Source organism: Hydra vulgaris, chromosome 10 (genome assembly GCF_038396675.1).
Source record: "Hydra vulgaris chromosome 10, alternate assembly HydraT2T_AEP".
NCBI lineage: Eukaryota > Metazoa > Cnidaria > Hydrozoa > Anthoathecata > Hydridae > Hydra > Hydra vulgaris.
Genome location: NC_088929.1, coordinates 6,197,501 through 6,206,974, shown reverse-complemented (window position 1 = coordinate 6,206,974; position 9,474 = coordinate 6,197,501). Strand labels below are relative to the sequence as shown.

The following is a 9,474-nucleotide window of genomic DNA, read 5'->3' as shown; positions in this document are numbered from 1 at the left end:
ACGTATGTGAAAAAGTTTAGTTAATATTATAAACGTATGTTGCAAGAATATATATAAACAAAGATATATAAAAAATGAAAAAAAAAAGTGTAAAACTTATTGTAAATAGTTTATGCTTATTTATTATGCAAAAATAGTAATAAAATTTGTAAATATTTATTATTTTGTAATAAAAAAAAAAAGAAAAAAAAATTTAATTCATAATTAAAATTATTGTTTACTTTTTAACCACGTTACCGTGAGACTAATCATTTTAAAATCGTGGTTTAGATCATGCAATAAAAATTTTAGATTATTTTTATCAATACTTCGAATGTTTAGGTTTAAAATTGAAAAATTATTATATTTTTTTTTTACTAGGAAATTGAGTAGATTCACGGGCTGAATAGTATTCACTTTCAAAGTTTTTTTGATTGAGATAGTCATCAAAGTTGTTTTTATTTTGTTATTATTTTCTATTATTTTTCTTTTTAAAATGGATGACAACTAAAAAGTTGTCATCCATTTTAAAAAGAAAAATAATAAAATAATTTGTATTGTCTCAGCGCAAAATCTTCGTTTATAAAGAGTTTTTTACCTTTAAGGTTAGTGGTCTTTTTTAAAATGACGACTTTATCCTTAAAGTCCAGAAGTTTTATGATTATTGCTTGGTTACCTGAATTTTTATGGCCAGTTCTGTGTGCCCTTTTAATTTTATTACCTTTTCGGCCTAAACAATTTTCAAAAATTTTGTTTACCTTTATTTCGCTGTCTTTCCGGCTTTCCCCTTTGTTTTCTTTAACTACATCAATTTTTAGGTTATTCCGCCGTGATCGATCTTCCATTTCTCTTAGTTTGCTTCTAATTTTAATAAATGTAGATTCGTTACTTAGTATTGCTTAGTCACTTTTGAGAGGGATGAACTCGGAACTGATACTTAGCCGTTTCTAATTCGTTACTTAGTATTACTTTGTCACTTTTGATAATTCGTTACTTAGTATTACTATCACCTAATTCGGTTACTTAGTATTGCTTAGTCACTTTCGAGACGGATGAACTCGGAACTGATACGTAGCCGGGAAAGATGGCGGTCTAAATTCTACGTTAAAGTTTATTATATTTATTATTTTATCGAGTCGAAATTTATAATTATCAATCTATTATTAAATCAATCAGAAAGATATCAAAATAATTTAATTGCGAACTATATTAATACAAAGTAACCCTAAAGCAGCAAGCAAAAATACGAGCCATAATTCGGATTATCCAACAAACAAGAAGAAAAGAAGCAAGAAGAAAAGTATAACATAAATAAAAAATGAGAAGAAAAACCGAAAAAAAATAGCGCGAATCTATTGGAAAGCAAAAGATTTAAAGATTCTTAAACTTCCCAATTTTTTTCTTTTTGATGATTATTGGTTAGCCACATTTATTTACTATTTTTCTGAACAATTTATTAATACTTGTAGGTTATTTATTCTCATTACTTTATAAAACTATAATTGTATCTATATAGCTAATATATCTATAATAACATATAATTTATTCATATATATAAATAAATTACTATATACCTATATAACTATCTATATATGTCTATAGCTTATATTAGTTATTATATAAATGGTATAAAATTTAACCTTTCAATTTATGTTATTTATTATATATTTACATAACTATCATTTTTCATCATTTGAACTTTATTTATTATTTTTACATTTTTTTTCTATTTATTCTTTTCTTTGTGCTTGTTTTAACATTTAGTTTGTATACTTATTTTTATTTACTCTTTACCTTGTGATTATTTCAACATTCTTCCCAAGTATATTGTTTCCATATTATATGGACTTGTTAGTGTTTTTGTTAGTTGTCAACATCTACTTAATATTTTCAACACTGTCTACTTAACTTTGTATAACCTACCTATACTGTGTTATATATACTGTTCTTATGCAAATCCATTTTGCCTCGTAACTACTCTTTCATTATAATCTCATCTTATTCATTATATCCTTAACCACTCTTCAGTTAATTCATTAGCCTCAATAATAAAACATTATAATAGCATTCTGCCTATCAAGTTATGAAAAATAAAACACTCTGAAAACAATGGATTCAATATTGAGCATTGCCCCACTGAGGCCAAATAAGGTGGTGCTCTTTTATATCTAGTCTAATTTGAATTATGTAGTTCGTCATGACTCAAAGATTTACTTTCCAAAGTTACTTGAGTCTGTTTTTGTTGAAATCATTTAGCCACACAAAACAAATGTCCTAATTGGTTGTATATATTGTCATCCATCAATGAATCAAAATGATTTCAATACAAAAGTTTTAACTCCACTTCTTGAAAAGTTAAGCAAAGAACAAAAGTTGATCTTTTTAATGGGTGATTTTAATGCAGATCTACTGAGCTATAGTGAATCTAATCCTATTTCCAACTACCTTGATACCTTTTGTTCGTACTCATTTAATCCTTTGTAATCCTACCTACTCATATAACAGCTAAATCTCAAACACTCATTGATAACATCTTTATGAACTTCTACTCTTCTGATCATCTCTCAGGTAACCTAACTATTTCTATCACGGATCACATAGCACAATTTGTCTGTGTTCCTGGCACGTCCAACCAACCAAATAAAGTTAAAATTTCTAGACGATGTCTAAAAAAGTTTGACTCTAACAAATTTATTCTAGAAATTTCTAAAATCAGCTGGGAGCTTATGATTAAAAAAGATAACAATATTAATGAATTCATCAATCAGTTTTTAAAATCGTTTAATAGAGTTTTAGACCAATGTGTCCCCTATAAAACTTTGACTAAAAATCAAATAAAACTTAAATCTAAACCCTGGATCTCTAAAGGCTTACTTAAATCTATTTCTGTCAAAAACAAACTCTATAAAAAATTTGCAAGGTGTAAAAACATTACTACTAAAAATGAACTTTTCACAAAATTTAAATTCTATAGAAATAAAATTAGCAACTTATTAAAAAGTAGTAAAAAATTTTACTACATAACTTATTTTAATAAAAACATCAACAACATAAAAAATACATGGAAAAGCATAAAAGATATCATAAATGTTAAAGCATCATTACATAAAATACCTACTCAGCTAAATCTGAATGAAAATATCATCACAGACCATGCCAATGTTTCAAATATATTTAATAATTACTTTGTCTCCATTCGTGAAAAACTACTCAATAAAATCATGCCATCAAAACGTACTTAAAGTGACTTTCTTATTTTGCCTAATGCTAATTCTTTTTTTATTGACCCTGTGAGTGAAGATGAAGTATCTAGTCTTAATAATAATGCTCTTAAAAGTGATAAAAGTTATGGACGTAACAGCATACCTACATTTTTTCTTAAACTTACTTCTCACATAATCTCCAAACCTCTTAGAATTATAATAAATAATTCTTTTAAAAGTGGCAAATTCCCTGAAGTTTTCAAAGTAACTAAAGTCATTCCAATTTATAAAAAAGGCTCCTTACTAGACTTTTTTAACTATCGGCCCGATTCCCTTCTTTCCAACCTAAGCAAACTTTTTGAGAAGGCTATGCAAAACAGGCTATACAAGTTTCTAGAAAAATTTTGATGCTTGTACCAACATCAATATGAATTTCGAAGCAAACATTCCACAACCCTCGCACTTATTGAAATTACTGAGAAAATTAGAAGAGCTCTAGATAATAAACACTTTGCATGTGGGGTGTTTATAGATTTGCAATAAGTTTTTGATACTGTGGATCGCTCCATCCTTTTCACAAAATTGGAATACTATGGAATCAGAGGCATCCCACTAAAATCTCCAAAACAGAACACAGTTTGTTTCCATTAATGGCACTAAATCTGATTTACAGAATTGCTCAAATGATGTCCCACAAGGTTCAGTGTTAGGAACACTTCTTTTTCTTCTTTTTATTAATGACTTGAATACTTCTTTTAAATTTGCTGCTTAGCATTTTGCTGATGATACTAACATGCTACTGGTTGACAAATCACTTAAAAAAATCAACAAATATATTAATCATGATCTTGGAAATCTTGTTCAGTGGCTTCGCTCTAATAAACTTTCTCTCAATTCTAAGAAAACAGAGCTGATCATCTTTAAATCCAATCTGGTACCAATTAATAAGCACTTAAATTTCAGACTAAACGGACAAAAAATTTATTCTTTAAACTCTATTAAATATCTTGGGATTAAAATTGATTCTAATTTTTCTTTTCAAAGCTATCTGAATGACTTAGCAATGAAACTCAGCAGATTAATGGAATGCTAGCCAAAGTCTGCCATTATGTAAATCTAGAAACTCTGCTAAATATATATCATGCTATATTTGGGTCCCATCTAAGATATGCATGTCAAGTATGGGGACAATCCCATAGGCAAATCATTTTAAGGTTGTCCCATCTTCAAAATAAAGCCTTGAAAATAATATATTTTCAGTACAATAACTTTAAATCTAAGGCGCTATACCTAATTTCCAATATATTGAAATTAAGCGACCTTGTGATATTCTTTAACTGCCAATTTGTCTGGAATTATCATCACAAAAGCCTTCCCCTATCATTCAACAATTTCTTTACAAGTACAAATAGTCACTATTCTCTTCGCTCCATCAGTAGCTTAAACTTAGTTATTCCAAAACACCACTTTGCTAAATATGGAAATAAATCCATTAAATATCAATCTATTACCTCATGGAACAAACTACCTCCTGATCTAAAATCTCTTAATTCAATCTCTGACTTCAAAATCACACTTTTTAATTATTTGTTAAAAAAATACAATTAAATATTTCTACAAATTAATATTGGAATTCTTTAGTATGTATAACAATTTGTGATCCTTCAGGTTTTTATTTGATATTTTTAACATTTTGAAATTTTTTTCTATCTGCCATTTTTATTCGTACTAAATGTTTGTTGTCGCTGTCATTATTCACTAAATTTATATTTGCTGCTGCTGTTATTGTCCTTATTTATGAAATTCTTCTTTTATTATAATTGTTATCATTTTGTTACTATTATTATTATTATTATTGTTATTATTATTGTTGTTATTATTATCATTATTATTATAATTAGTATTATTGTTATCAGTTATTATTACTATTTTCATCATTGACTATAAGATTATGTTGTATATTCAGGTATTTACTTTATATTAGTGCTTGTACTATTGTAAATTTCCTTGAAATGTTATAACTATTTTGAAATATTTGATTTGATTTGATTTTGCGCTTGTTGATTTACACTTCTCTTGAGAATTAAAGACAGACTTTTTTCATCTATTAGATGTTTGTGAAAATTTAGGCTCACTTTAATATCATCAACCTCTTTTTTTAATTTTTTTAATCTGTTTACAATTTTCATTAATATTTGATTCAGCATTATCCATAATATTTTAATTTCGTATTTTTTTGCTACTACTTATGTTTAACACATTCTTGTTGTTTTATCATTTCAGTTTCCTTCTTAAACTCCTTAAACATTTTTTTCATCATTTTCTCTATTTGGTCGATTGTAACTGCCATAATAAATATATTGAGGTATATATATATATATATATATATATATATATATATATATATATATATATATATATATATATATATATATATTTATATATATATATATATATATATATATATATATACATATATATATATATATATATATATATATATATATATATATATATATATATATATATATATATATATATATATATATATATATATATATATATAATAAAATAATAATATTATTTATTTAATAATAAAATAATATATAATACATAATAACTTTTTCGCTTTATAAACACGTCTTGCTTGTTCAAATGCGTAATGACTTTTATCTAAAATTTATAAATATTTTTATTAACTTTGAACATCAAAATTAAAAGGTGATAAATGTTTTATACATCCATCCAAAAAGAATCTATTTTTTTTCTTCCTATTTTAGCTTGACTAAATTCTTTTTATTTGTCAAAAAATACATGTCACTCAAATGTTTTAGAACAAATTTTTAAAGTAAGTTACCTTGTTTTAAGATAACTATTTTCTTTTTTTGAATTGACACACAAAGCATTTTACAATTTTTGTACAATGCTTTATTTGCACCCATTGTAATTATTGAGAGTTAGAGTAAAAGACATCTTGCCTTACAGAAATTCTTTGATTCCAGCATCTCTGCAAGACAAATAGTGCAAAGCACACACTGCACTTATTATTCCAGTGTCACTGTAGACCATACTACTTGCCAACATTATTAGGTAAAGCCAAATGCGGTCAAGCACCCATTGCACCCGCTATTGCTGCATTTTTGGAGACCATACTAATCCCCAACATCATCCGCTAAAGTCAAACACAAAACTCAAAAAATAAACTTAAAATTAATGAGCATACACCTCCATTAACATTAAAGTTTGCACTACGCAAGATTGTGTTTTATGGGAGAAGCTGTTCTGCACCAAAGCGCCTAGATAATTACCATTGGAAAAAAAAAATTATTTATATTAAAAATAAAACATTTTGATGTTTTCATGTTTGAGAAACTTTTCATTTGTATGCCAAAGCGGTTTTTAGCAGTTTTAGTATATTTATTACATTATAGCACAAGTTAAGTTAGGATTACTTTATAATATATGTAGATATTTATAATAAGTTCTTTGTGATTATTTCTAAGTTACTTTGGGCCCAAAAAAAAGGTCCAATTTCATTAAGAAGTATAACAGTATAGTTTTTTAATAAAATGCCCCTAAATTTAATTATCATTTTTTTACAGGTTGCAATGGACAGTTGCGGGAGAAAATTAAATATTGGCAACTTAATTGGCAATGTAAACACTTTGGTGATTTTAAAACCAGAGGTAAGGAGAAAAGGAAAATTCAACTCGTCTTTGCAAAAGGATGTTTGTTTAAAATATCAGTAACGTATAATCGGGTTCTTAAAAAGTTTGTTGTTACAAGAGCTGATTTATTGCACAGTAATTATGAAGTATCTTCGGAGTTATATCACCTATACCACGATTATCGCAAAGCAGTACCTGAATGACAAGCTGAAATTGATAACTTGCTTCCAATACATGCCAATCCGACACTTGCATCTGATGTATTACACCAAGAAGGCTCTCATGTACGTGTAAAAGATTTGTATGATTTGAAGCAAAAACTGCTAAAAAGTGTTGGCTCTGTTAATGAAGCTGTTCAAAGTGCACTCTCACAACCCGGAGAAATTAGTCTAATAATTTCAGGAAAAGATAACCTTTTCGAAGTGTTACTTTTGCAAGCTGTACACCAGCAAATGTTATTTTCAAAGTTTAAAGAAGTGATTGAAATGGACGCAACTTACAAAACAAATAAAATGCGTTATTCTCTTTACACTATATTAGTGAAGGACAAAATTTGATTGGGACAACCAGTTGGATTTGGTATTCTTGCTAAAGAAGATCAATCTCATATAGAAAAATTTCTTCAAATATTTTCTGAACTCAACAATATAACTGGGGTTCAATGTTTTATTGTCGATAAAGATTTAGCCGAAATTAACACTATTGAGACAATTTTTCCAAATATTCATATTAGTATTTGTTACTTCCATATCTTGAAGGCTGCTGATAAATTTCTTTGCGGCTTAAATAAAGTACACAATAAAGAAGTTTGTATGGACCACTTTGAAACTTTGCTCAATTCAAAAACTTCTAATGATTTTGATAACGAAATTGATAAAATTAAACATTTATCGAATAATTTCTACGACTATATTTTACAAAATTGGGTTCCTTTTAAAAAAAACATTACGTCATTTGGTAAATCAAAGATAATGCATCTTGGAAACAAAACAAATAACAGAATTGAAAGGTTTCATAGCGCGCTCAAACGTGTTTTAATATATGCTCAGTTATCATTACATGGTTTGATAAAAATTTATTGACCATAATGGAAGTTCGCTCGTTTGAAACTCATCATCACCAAATTGAAATGATTATTAAAACACCTATAGTCATTCAACCAAACGTTTCTGAATACTACAATCTCTGTACAGGCTACGCCGCAGGAATAATTTCTAAAGAAATAGAACTTTGAAATATGTCAACACAAATGGGAGTTCCGTGCCGACATCTCTTTGCTCTATGGAAATTTAACAACGAACCTTTATATTAACCACTTTCAGTTTTATCCAAGTATGCATAACATGTAACAGTTTTTATTTTTTCCTATTATTTTTAGTTTGATTTATTTAAAATCTGTTGGTAATATAAAGACGTATTAAAAAAAACAATTTTATAAGCTACAATTTTATATTTTAATATTAATTAAGCATTTCTCTTCTGCACATATTTTTATAGGTGGAAAAGAGAGTTTTTGCCGAGTGTTTTCACCGAATCTTCTTCCAGTACGGTTGTTTCTTCTGCCTCTAGTATAGCTACACAAGCAATATTTGAAATGCCTAAAACAACTCGAATGGAAAGATTCAAAAACGCAATGGTTGTTCTTAAGGATTTAGCCTCTCTTATTGCTGAACAACCAAGTGCAGCTTTTACTGGATATATTGCTGCCATTGAAAAAATGAAAACATTGGTAATGTGTCAAAAGTTACAGCTTTAAATGTTGGTCTGCAAACCCTTATACATGAACTGCAACCACAAACGCAACCTACACTCATTGTTGCATTACCAGCGCAAACATCACTAGATAATGTTGCAAAATTACAACTACCTGTTGAAGATTTACAACAATCGCCAATTATATCAGAAGAAAACCTGATACCACAGTTAGCATTAACAAAATTATTTCACCACCTCTTGCAGACCATAATCAACCAACATCAAAAGCAGATGACCAGGCGTATGAGAGTAGCTACATAAGTGCTAACCAATCAACATCTTTGAGTCAAGTGGTTTTTCAACAAATTCCTAAGCCCGTGGACAAATCAAATAAAAAAATCTAAAGATATTCCGGAAAAAAGAACTTTAAAACAAAGCAAAACATAAATGACAACATTTGCTTTTATGTGGAGCTGACGAGCCACCGATAAATATTTCATTAATTGGCTTAATGGATTGCATTAATGATTGTGGTCGTTGGTTTCATACTTCCTGTTTGTTAACAAATAAAGACCAATGTATAAATAACTACTGTTGTGCATGGTGTCGCAAATAGCTCAAGCAGAAGTAACAATTCTTGGTGACAGTTATTCGTTATCCATGTTATAAAAAACATAGTAAAGTATAAGAAAACTCTGTTATAGTATTCAAAAATTAATTTTATAGTACCTTTAAAAAATTTGCTACCTCGAGAGCCGATCTGAAAAAAAGTACGATAATCTTTTATTTATATTTGTGCAACGTATTATTATATTTATTTTGACTGTATTATTTCAATAATGTTTATTCTATAACTTATATTTATATTAAAAGAGTGCAGGAAAAAAAAAATCATTCATAAATGATAATACATTATTTAGAGAAATGGA

The 9,474-nt window shown here is 27.7% G+C and overlaps 1 long non-coding RNA gene across 2 annotated transcripts; it reads left to right on the top strand.

The window, feature by feature from the left end:
- The first annotated feature begins 1,033 nt into the window (after positions 1–1,033).
- LOC136085757 (uncharacterized) lies at positions 1,034–9,470 on the top strand. Of its 2 annotated transcripts, none has more exons than XR_010641157.1 (3): positions 1,034–1,397; positions 6,785–8,182; positions 8,348–9,470. It is a non-coding gene; the product is annotated as an uncharacterized LOC136085757 (long non-coding RNA). The 2 variants fall into 2 exon arrangements; XR_010641156.1 differs by having other exon boundaries at positions 6,785–8,195.
- The last annotated feature ends 4 nt before the right edge of the window (positions 9,471–9,474 follow it).